This window comes from Camelus ferus, chromosome 9 (assembly GCF_009834535.1).
Source record: "Camelus ferus isolate YT-003-E chromosome 9, BCGSAC_Cfer_1.0, whole genome shotgun sequence".
Taxonomy (NCBI): Eukaryota; Metazoa; Chordata; class Mammalia; order Artiodactyla; family Camelidae; genus Camelus; species Camelus ferus.
The window spans coordinates 75,923,861-75,935,152 of NC_045704.1; positions in this window are offsets into that span (position 1 = coordinate 75,923,861).

The window sequence follows — 11,292 nt, forward strand, 5'->3', positions numbered from 1 at the left end:
AAATGATGCTTTCCAAAAGTGCAGATATCAAGGTCATTGGCAGAATAACCAGCAAGATTAAATTAGTGACACTGGAGAGGAAAGATGACAGTTCAAGGGAGACAGACCAGAGAGGCACTCCCCTGGCCCCTTCAGGGACTCAGGGCATTCAGTAGAGTCCCAGGAAAGGCCTAAGACATCCCAGAAGCAAATGCAGCCTACAGGGACATAACATCATCAAAGTGGAGGTTTTACGCATCCAGGCTGCCCAAATATTCTGAGTCTGCCTAATATCGACTACTAATTTTTAAAGGAAATATCTTTATTGTTTTGAGTTCCTACTACATGCTAAGCATAGAGTTAAGCGCTTAGGGGCTAAACAAAACAGACAAGGCGTCCTTCTCTGAAAGAGATCTGGGAAGCATGTCTATCTCTGGGTCTAACACAAGGTCTGTGTTCAGATGTCACTTCATTAGCAATCTGCCCAGACCACTCTATCAAAATAGTACCTCACTCCTTTACTTGGTAGTCTATCAGTCTCCTGTTTGCTCCCCCACCAGGACACAGGCACCATGGCAGCAGGGACGTTGTCTGGTTTATCACTTCATCATCAGGACTACAATAATGCCTACACATAGCAATAAATATCTGTTGGACGAGTGCATGAATAATTAAAGAATTGAGCTTGTTTGCATTTTTGGCTATTGTAATCAAGTTTGGGAGGAACAATCATAATTTTTTCATCTACTTGTCTACTTTTCTTCAGATAAATTCTTAGAAGCAGAATTGTTGGGTGTGCATTTTTTTAAAGACTTTGATAGAATGCCAAGTTGTTGTTCTAAAAAGAAATTCAAATTTATATTCCTCCAGTGTAGGACAATCCTCTTTTCTTATAACTTTCCATACAAGGGCATCGTCAATTTTGTTAACTTGTATGAATTTTATGGGTGGAAAAGATATTGCAGTGATGTTTTATTTTAAATTTATTTGATTATTAGGTAGAGTTAAGCTAGTTTCATATGATTGTTGATTGATACTACTTTTTTTTGAGAATTGTTATTACAGTTGGCTTATCCCAGTATTCTGATCAATTTTAATTTTCATTGATTTGTGTGTTAGAAATATTTACCCTTTGTCACATATTTTATAAAATATTTTCAACCACTTTGTCATTTGTTGCTTAATCTTCTTTATGATGGGAATTTGGCTGTAAAACTCTTCATTTTTTATGTCATCCAAACAATCAAAATTCTTTAGTTTGCACCTGTGGAAGATTAAAAATTGCTAAAATCTTTCCCAGCTCTCTCATCAAGAAGTAGGGTTTTCTTTGCCACTTCTTAAAATTGGCAGATCTTGTGAATTGCTATGACTAATAGAAAGAGGCAGTAGTGACTTCATGCAAACTTCTGAGGAAGGACTCAAATTCTCTGAAGTTTGTGCTTTTTTTGCCTCCTTGAATCCCTGAGGCCACTACACTGTGAATAAGGCTACTCTAGCCATCTCGAAGATAAGATACCAGTCATCCCATTTTCCCTAGCTGAACCCAGACACCTTTTGAGCCATGATCTGATCACAGCCACAAGTTAGGCTGGCCAAAGTCAGCATAAGAACCACCAAGCCAGTCCACAGAATCATAAGAAATAATAAATTATTATTTAAATACAGTAGGGCAATCTGTTACACAGCAGTAAAAAACTGATGCAGTGGCTTTGGGTTATGCTGTTATTTGCTAACTTACAAAAATCCATATCTAAATTTTATTTTAGTATATTTATTATTTTAATTTTTCCTTTTTTAATCAGGTGCAAATTATTTTCGATGTACATGTGAGACATAGCTTTATTTTTCAAATAGCTATATAAATGTCCTCAAATCATATACTGAACATCCTATATTTATCTCACTCATTTTTAATGCCACCGTGCTAAAATTCCCCAAATTTGGATTTATTTGGTAACCGTTTAAGCTTTCCATTGTTCTATTTATTTGTTCCTAGTTCAGTATTACACTTTTAATAAATGCAGCTTTGTATGTTTTTGTTTTTTAAAAAAGACTATTTTTTAGAGCAGTTTTAGATTCATACTTCAATGAGAGGAAGGTATAGAGATTTCCCATATAGTCCCTTCCCCCACACATGTGTAGCCTTCCCCTTTATCAACACTGCTCACCAGAACAGTACATTTATTATAATTGATTAACCTAAACTGACAAATCATAATCACCCAAAGTCTGTGGTATACATTACAGTTTACTCTTGGTGTTGTAAATTCTGTCAGTATGGACAAATGGATAGTGGCATGTATCCATCATCAAATATCATACAGAGTATTTTTACTGTCCTAAAATTTTTCTGGGCTCTACCTTTGCATCTTTTCCCTCCCTCCCTTCCAAAAATGAATCTCTTCACTGTTTTAATAATATTGTCTTTTCCAGAATGTCATGTAGTTGAAATCATACAGTATGTAGAGTTTTCAGATTGGCTTCTCTCACTTAGTAATATGCATTTAAGATTCCTTTATGTTTCTTCACGTCTTAACAGCTCATTTCTTTTTTAGCACCAAATAATATTTTATTGTCTGGATGTACCAAAGTTTATTAATCCATTCACCTACTGAAGGACATTTTGGTTGCTTTCAAATTTGGTCAATTATGACTAAAGCTGCTATAAACATTCATGTGCAGGTTTTTATGAACATAAATTTCAACTCCTCTAGGTAAATACCAAGGAGCACAATTGTCCAATTGTATGGAAATAATACATTTAGTTTTGTAAGAAACTGTCAGATTGTCTTCTAAAATGGCTGTAGCATTTTGCATTTCCATCAGTGATATATTAGAGTTTCTGTTTCTCCACATTCTCACTAGCATTTGCTGTTGTCAGTGTTCCAGATTTTGGTCATTCTAATAGGTGTGTAGTGGTATCTCATTGTTGTTTTAATTTGCATTCCCTTAATGACATGTTATGTGGAGAATCTTTTCACATGCTCATTTGCCATCTGTACATATTCTTTGGTGAGGTGTCTATAAAGGTGTTTGGCCCATTTTAAAAATCAGATTGTTTTATTATTGTTGAGTTTTAAGAGGTTTGGTTTTTTAAAATATATTTTGGATAACAGTTCTTTATCATATGTATGTTTTGCAAATATTTCCTCCTGGTCTTTGGCTTTTCTTCTTATTCTCTTGACATGTCTTTTGTGGAGAAGTTTTTAAATTTAGTGAAGTCTAGTTTGTCAATTATTTCTTTCATGGGTTGTGCTTTTGGTGTTGTATCTAACAAGTTATCACCATACCCAAGGTCATCTGTGTTATCTTCTAGAGTTTTATAGTTTCATGTTTCACATTTAGGTCTGTGATACAATTTGAGTTAATTTTTGCAGAGAACATAAGATCTGTATGTAGATTTTTTTTTTTTTTTTGCATGTGGGTGTCCAGTTGTTTCAGCAACATTTGTTGAAAGAGACTATCTTTCCTTCATTGTATTGCCTTTGCTCTTTAATCAATGATCAGTTGATCATATATGTGGGTCTATTTCTAGGCTCTTTATTCTGTTTCATTTCATTCACCTCTTCTTTTGCCAATACCACACAATCTCGATTATTGTAGCTTCACAGTAAGTCTTAAAGGTGGATAGTATCAGTCTTCCAACTTTGTTCTTCTTCAATATTGTATTGGCTATTCTGGGGCTTTTGCCTCTTGATATAAACTGTAGAATCAGTTTGTTGATATCCACAAAATAATTTGCTAGACTTCTGATTGATATTACATTAAATCTATAGATCAAGTTGGGTATATATGTATTGGTTCCTTCTAGTGTGTTATTCGAGTTGGGTATACACGTCTTAGCAAATCTGATGGTTGTTAAGAGTTTGCTCAGTTTAGGGCCTTTTTTCCTTCTTCTTCTTCCCCAGAGTTTTAAATTTAATGGTCCCTGTGTTTTATGTCAATCATGTGTTCGTCCCCAAATGTTTTCTTTTTAAATTCAAACAGTCTTAAACTCAAATAGCTATGGATCAGGAGATTTCTCCTAAAAATCTGAAATTTTGACTTGGATGATCTGGCAACACTGGCCTAGAATTCCTCGAGAGCAATCAGTTCAGGTGAACGTGAATAGCAGGCATTTCTATCCGCAGGCCAGACCTCTTCTGTTAAGCTACAGGCCATACATCTAGCTGTTTACTGACATTTCCCCATCCGTAGAAACTGCTTTTCTGGTTTCCACCATTGCCAAGGAAGAGACAGGACAAACTATTTTTCCGCTCGTTTGCAGGTGACCCTCTTCCCTTTCCTGAATACTTGGAGGAATTCTTTACAGAGCATACCTGCTGCGTACTAGATCCCACGACACTTGGTTTGTAACGAAAAGACTTCTTTATCACCTTTATCATGATCAGGACAAGATTTTCATTATCATGACCTCTTTATCATCCCTGCCTTCAAACCTCTTTCTAAAACGGGAACCGTTACTGGGGTTTTTCCGGATTTACTTCACGAACTTTCTAAAACACTGAATCACTCCCTTTGGAAGAATTATTTAATGTCAACTTACAATGTCTACTTTCAATTTTGTTCAGTTTACACTGTTCCTGAAAAGTGTCCCATATAGTTTGTGTTGTAAGTTTGAAACTAATCCCGAGTTTCAAGTTTCTTGCCTATTTTGTTCATTTTTGGTGCGTTTCAGTGGGGTGGGCTTTAAGCCTTCTCTTATTTTTACATCTTTCCTGGAATATCTTCACTTCATGTTTGATGTGCGTGTTACATAGTACATGGTTTATTAAACATCTTAATCTCACTTTACTGTGAGAGGGCTTGCTTTATTTCCTTCACATATTCCCTTTTCAAGGATAGGGTATATGCCACCTGTAAGCATTCAATAAAACTGATTACATAGAGGGATTTACGAGCAATCTACTGATGGAGTTGCCACCTGAATAAATACTTGGCATTCATGATTATTCAACATACTTATGTTGTCCCTTTGCCTCTTCCTTAACCTACGAGTCAACAAACAAGATACTTTAAATTTTGTACTTACTCTGAACATTCTAAGAACTTTCATTTAAATTTTTTTCCTTAATAAGTAGAGTCACTTGTCTAAGGTGGTTGTAAAGTATATCAGTCCCAGGTATTAGAGAAACAGAACCAACAGGATATGTATTTATGAATCTTTATCTGTCTATCTACCCATCTATCATCTATAGAGAAAGAAAAAGGGAGAGAAAGGGGGATTGATTTTAAAGAGTTGGCTCATGCACTTGTGAAGGCTTGGCAAGTCTGAAATCTAATGGGGTAAGCAGACAGGTTGGAGACCCAGGGGAGAGTTTGCAGTTCAAACCCAAAGTTAGTCCACTGGCAGAGTTCCTTCTTGCTTGGGGAGAGATCACTCTTTGTTCTGTTAAGGGCATCATTTGATTAGTTGAGGCCCATTCACTTTATGGAAGGTGACTGACTTTACTCAAAGTCCACCAACTTAAATGTTGATCTCATTCAAAAAACACCTTCACAGGAAACATCCAGAATAATGCTTGAGCAGATATCTGGCCACTGTGGCCCAGCCAAAATGACATATGAAATTAACCATCACAGAAGATAGTTTTTATAGGTGTTCATATTTAAAAAAGTAAGTTATGTGGCATATTTGGGTTATTGGAAAAGAAGGTCTATCCTTCAGTGAGCCGTCTGTTTGTTTACTGTTAATGTGAACTGACTGGAATCATAGCTATTTTAAACCAGCATTATCATAACACATTACAGGAACTGCATATGCTGAAAAAAAAAAACTGGGCAGTAAAACATATTGATGAATAGTTATTGACAGCTTTTATCCAGACGTGCATTTGCGCAAACAGTGAGTCCCTACTTTTGCAACAGGCATTCTTATCACAAGCCTGCGTAGGCCATAGTATGCATACAGTCTAAGCTCAGAAAAAACATGGACTGAATAAGCAAGCCTTGCTCCCACATTCACAGATAGCATCTGGAAAATTAGATCCATATTTTGATACAAATATACAGAAAAGGGGATGCATACTTTGGGGAAGGCATTTGCTTGGGGTACTATAATATTATTTGTTGAAATGCTTAGTTTACATAGCTGGGGTTTTTTTTTTCCAAAAAAGAATAGAGGAAAATATTTTTTCTTCTAGAAATATTTAACTACTATGTATTCTGCCTTTACTATTTTTTTTCAGTTTTGTTTTGTTTGGAGAGTAACTCCACAGATATAGAATGTTTGCTAACCACATAACATTCTGCACTTCGCAGCAATGCTTGAAATATTTTAAAGTTATTTCATAAATCTGCAGTCAGGGATGAACAATGCCAAAACTTGGCACTGCAGAAGTTAAGTCACTAATTTTCCCTCTATCCTTTAATTGACTGAAATAAGTTTCCAGTTACTCCCAATAGAATCACTACTGATTCAGGTTTATTTGCCATCTCTTTTCCAAAACAACTACCATTAAAAAAAATCCATGTCTGTGCTCATGCCACTTTTTTTCAGGACAACCTCTTTCAAGATCTGCTTAAAACTATCCTTCTTTCAAAAAAAAAAAAAAACAAAAACACAATCGTGAGGTGATTCTGCCTCTGTTTCCAGCTCAGGACCTCTCTCTCCCCTAGGGCTTCAGGTGTGCTGTGACACCATACATGCCTGCAATGCACAGAGGGTGGCTCGACCCATACAGATTTGTGTCATGAATGACCAGCAATCTTGCTGGACACTCAGAGTGAAGGTGGGTGTGTCATAAAAGAAAGGTTTTCTTTAAGGCCTCAGAAGGTTCATCTAATGTAGTCCCTGGGTGCTAGCCCTGAGATACTCGTTTGACTGAAAGCTGAGTGGATGGTGGGCCAAACTCAGCCTCTGCGAGGTCCCTCAGCATCTCACTCAGTGGTTCTTCACTAAGTCCATGGTTCTTCCTTCTCTCCTCATTTCTTGAAAATTTTGCTGTAATTATTTCCTAAACTATAGGCATCTCATCTACTGACCACCTCATCTCCAAAAGCACAAATGTGTTTCTCACCTCCAGAGTTCATGCCCCATGTGTTTTGCCTCCACCATTAGAAATAGAAATACAGGCTTATCTGAAACAGTCCCAAGATAGCAAAGAAAAGGAGGAAAAACAAAAGTGTTAACTTCCCATGTCTAAAGAAATTATACATTCGTGTTCTCTTAAAATGTCTATGTAGGGAAATCAAAAGATTTAATAAATGGTATTTTCTTTGGAACCCTCATAGACAAACGTTTCCCCTGAGATGATTTCTCAGACTGCTCCTTGCAGTGCTTTACTGTTATCAGTTTCTTCTGTGCCCTCTTAAGTAGAAACAGCTTATCTTCTCAACTCCATCTAGTTTGTGGTCAGGCAACAGACTCTGTCAGGGTTCTGAGCTCTGGATGGGACAATTTCTCTGAGAAAACTGCTTGCGCCAGGGGGTAAGGATGGCATCTCCTCCTACAGTGATGATGGAGAGAGATGCAGTCTGCTCTCAATTCCTACTGGACTTATGTGCCATTACAAAGGACAGAGAGATAGAGGGAAAGGGAAGGGGTAGGTAGGAATGAAAGGAAGGAAGGAGGGAGAGGAAGGAAAGAAGGAAGGAAGGGGAATGAAATAAAAACAGGAAAAAAATGTTACGTATCCCAGGTTGAAGAACCCCTTTCTTATCTTTGTGTTGGGAGATCTCATACACTCTGAAGACTTCAAGCACTGCCATCATTCTGATCATTCACAAATCTCCATTACCAGCCTGTTAAGCAGTAGGAAGTGTCTGAGATTTTACCCTGTTTGCAAGCTCACAAGTTAGCCTACCAGCTTCGTGGATGCTGGCAGAAGACTCTTGGGTCAGAAACAAAGTACTTTTCACTCACAGCACAGCAAGGTGAGTAAGCTTCCTGCTCAAGCCAGTTCCCTTTTCCCACCCAAGTCCACAGGCACTGTGGCGCGGGATGGGTGGATGCTGCAGATGCCATGGGTTTGTACCACAATTAAGAAACTCGAGCCTAGGAAACCCTAAATTTTTATAATGAGTTGCAAGCAAAGGTGACCAAACTGTGCTCCAGAGGGAAACATTTTCTTTATTATACTCTAAAGTAAAAAACCAGGCCCTGTACTGCAGAGTGAGATACCATCTCTATCTTCCAGGCTGTTCCCTATACCAGCATCCTTGAAAAGATACTGAAAGCTGTCAGTATCTCTGCCTGAAAGATGCAGAAATGCTACAGATCCATGGAGAATGCTCTCCCAACACAAGCCCAGCTCTCCTGTATGAATTCCAGACCCACATATACAGCTTCCTTCTGGACACCACCACCAGGATGTCAGAAAGGCATTTCAAACTCAGACTGCCAAGAGCAAACTCTCCCATGACTCTTCTGCGCCTCGATTTACTTTCTACTTTAGTGAATAACAGCTCACTCAGCCTATCTTGAGCCCAGCGTCATCCTAGACGCTACTCTTCCTCCTCCCACTCCTGGCTAATCAGTCACCCAGTTCACTCAATTCAATCTCATTCATGTTGTTTTACCTGCCCACTCTTCCCCACATTCGTGGCACTGTCTTAGCTCAGGTCCTTAACATCTCTCCCCCAGCCATCAAAATCCTACTGTTATCCCATCATTCAAGGCCATTCCCCACACTCACACCAAGGAAATCTTAATGCTGTTGCCTATAAAATAAAATGTAAGCTTCTATGTCACACAACCGTATTTGCATCTTGGCCCCCACTCATCTTGCTCTCCAGTCTTTTCTTTTCTCTAATTGCATTTATTTATTTGACTATTAGACTCCTACTAAAATACAAACCTCAATTTCAGAGACTCTCACTTACATGAATTTGATTCTTCCAAGAAGACAATAACCAGTGAGAAAGTCTTTAGTAGATAATTATTTGAGAGTCTACTACATACAAAGTTGTATAGGTTATGCTTTTAATTTCTGGGGTTGGTGTATTTCACTTACATTTACAGACAAAATTTTGGACTAAACACACAAATTTAGACCAACTATTTTGCTAAAACTTTAAAATCTTCAAGGGAAGAGGTCATTTATTTTTCAACACCTCCCTTTGACAAAGAGGGCATTCTATAAATAATGTTTACTAGCCAACCATTTTTAGTTAGCATACTGACTACACATATATGTGGGTTTTATTACTGGGTTTTTTTGTTTGTTCATTTGTTTTTCAGAGTAGGGTTTCCCAATCTTGGCGCTAGTCACATATTTTTGGATGGATAATTGTTGTAGGGGCTGTCTTATGCACTGTAGGATGTTAAGGGCATTTCTGGTTTCTACCCACCAGGTCCCCATTAGTAGCCTCTCAATCCAGTTTTAACAACCAAAATTGCCTCCAGACAGTTCCAAATGTCCCCAGGGGACAAAAATGCCCCTGGTTTGAGAGTGACTGATTTAGAGCCACTGGTTGGCCCTTTTTATCCCTCTAAATAGAATTCAAATAGAGTGAAGGTTGTACACAAATTTTTCCAAAACCAATATTCAAGAATTACTAGAAAAACACATTCCAGCAAGAAAACAGCTCACTAGAGTGAAAATGGGATAAGATGGTTCACGGAACATATATATTAATGAATGAGATATTATTTACTATGTAGAACAAAACCAGTGAAGAGTATGATGCTTCGAAAACTGCCTTGTGGTAAACCACATGAACCATATTAATCATGTGACTGTCTTTCTTGAACCCATAGAAAAGATTTATTCCCCTTCCTCTTTTATAGCATAATCTAGCTATGTATCTAGAGTGGTTTTTTTTTTTTTCTTATTTAGAAGCTTGTTTTTCTTGGCTCTTAAAATTCTTATGGCATTTTTACTGCCATGATCAATGTTTATTTATTGTAATGCTAATAAATGTTTGTAAGTTGGTTGATCTTCTCTAGTGGGGTGGTTCAAGAATGATTTTAACAACTGAAGTTTGCAAAAAGGTTATCATCATATTGTCTAATTTTTCTTGGTGTTTTAAATAAACGTCTTCAAGTTTGCTGAGATATTATGCTCTAGAAAATGACTTGAGTGTTCTGCAATAACAGCTTTTCATTTGGGTTATGAGTCTTAATATTCACTTACAGCATTAACTCTAGTAGTTTCAAATATGCCATTATGAGCCATTTGGAATTTTAAAAGCATTCATAAATAAATGTATAGTGGAATAGTTCCAATTGGGTGGGTAAATAATGTACATTTAAAAAATTAAAATAAAATAATATCAAAATGCATACACACTTTGGTTAAATAGAGAGTGTATTCTGAGCCACTGAAATACATTTTTCATCACATTGAGTGAGGCTTTCAGAAATTTTGCTTTTCCATTATAATGAATAGCAAACAGAGCAAATGCCAGGAATAGGAGTAAAGATCTCAGATAAAATTTGAAATTTTATTTTACTATTTTCATGAAGCGTGAAAATACAAAACCTCTTGCCATTTGGTTTTTAAGAAGAGTTAGTTATTAAGGACATTGAAGCAAAAATATACAAAGCAATTAGAAATTTTTCATTACTTTTTATCAAGCATGAATAGTATTTGGAAAGAATCAAATTAGATCACATAGACTGAAAATTAATTGAGTTAATTGCTACTATGTTTTTAGTTTCTTATATATTCTTATTAATAGAAGAAATATCAAATACAGTTATTTTCCAAAAAAATTCAGTCTACCTCCCCTCCGCCCACAATTCAAGAATCCTGAAGTCTGTGGGAATAACTCTGCCACTTCTCTCTGCCCAGATTGTCGTGGTCCTTTTCAGGGTATATACATACATGCTTAACTTCTGTGCCAGGTGTGACCATGTAAATCTGCGTCAAGAATCTGAACCTCCCTTGGCACACATGCAGCCATCACCATTTGAGGTCCTACCTGGCCCTACTCTGCTGGTACAAATGGAAAACAAAAACCCTTTACTGACACAGCAATACCTGTACCCTCCCAGACAGAGTCTTGCCACTTCCATCATCGCCTTAGATGTTTCCTTCCATTTCCTTGCCTTCCCTGAGCAGCCCCATCTCCTTCCCTAACAAAAGTTTCAAGACGGCTTCAATTAGATCTTCAAAGTAGCTATTAATTATCACTGAGGCAAGAGAAGCAAGAACCAAGAGGTTTATCTCTCTTCCATTCTTTCTAACAGGGAGAATAAATCAATATTTTAATAGGCTTATAAATTATACACAGTGCCTCTACTCATATTTCTTTATTCCTCACAGAACTCTTACAACACATACTGCCATTTCACAGACTCAGAATGACACTGAGAAAGTCTAGTTGTCGTGTTCAAGGTCACAAAACTAGAAGAGGCAGAGCTGGGAT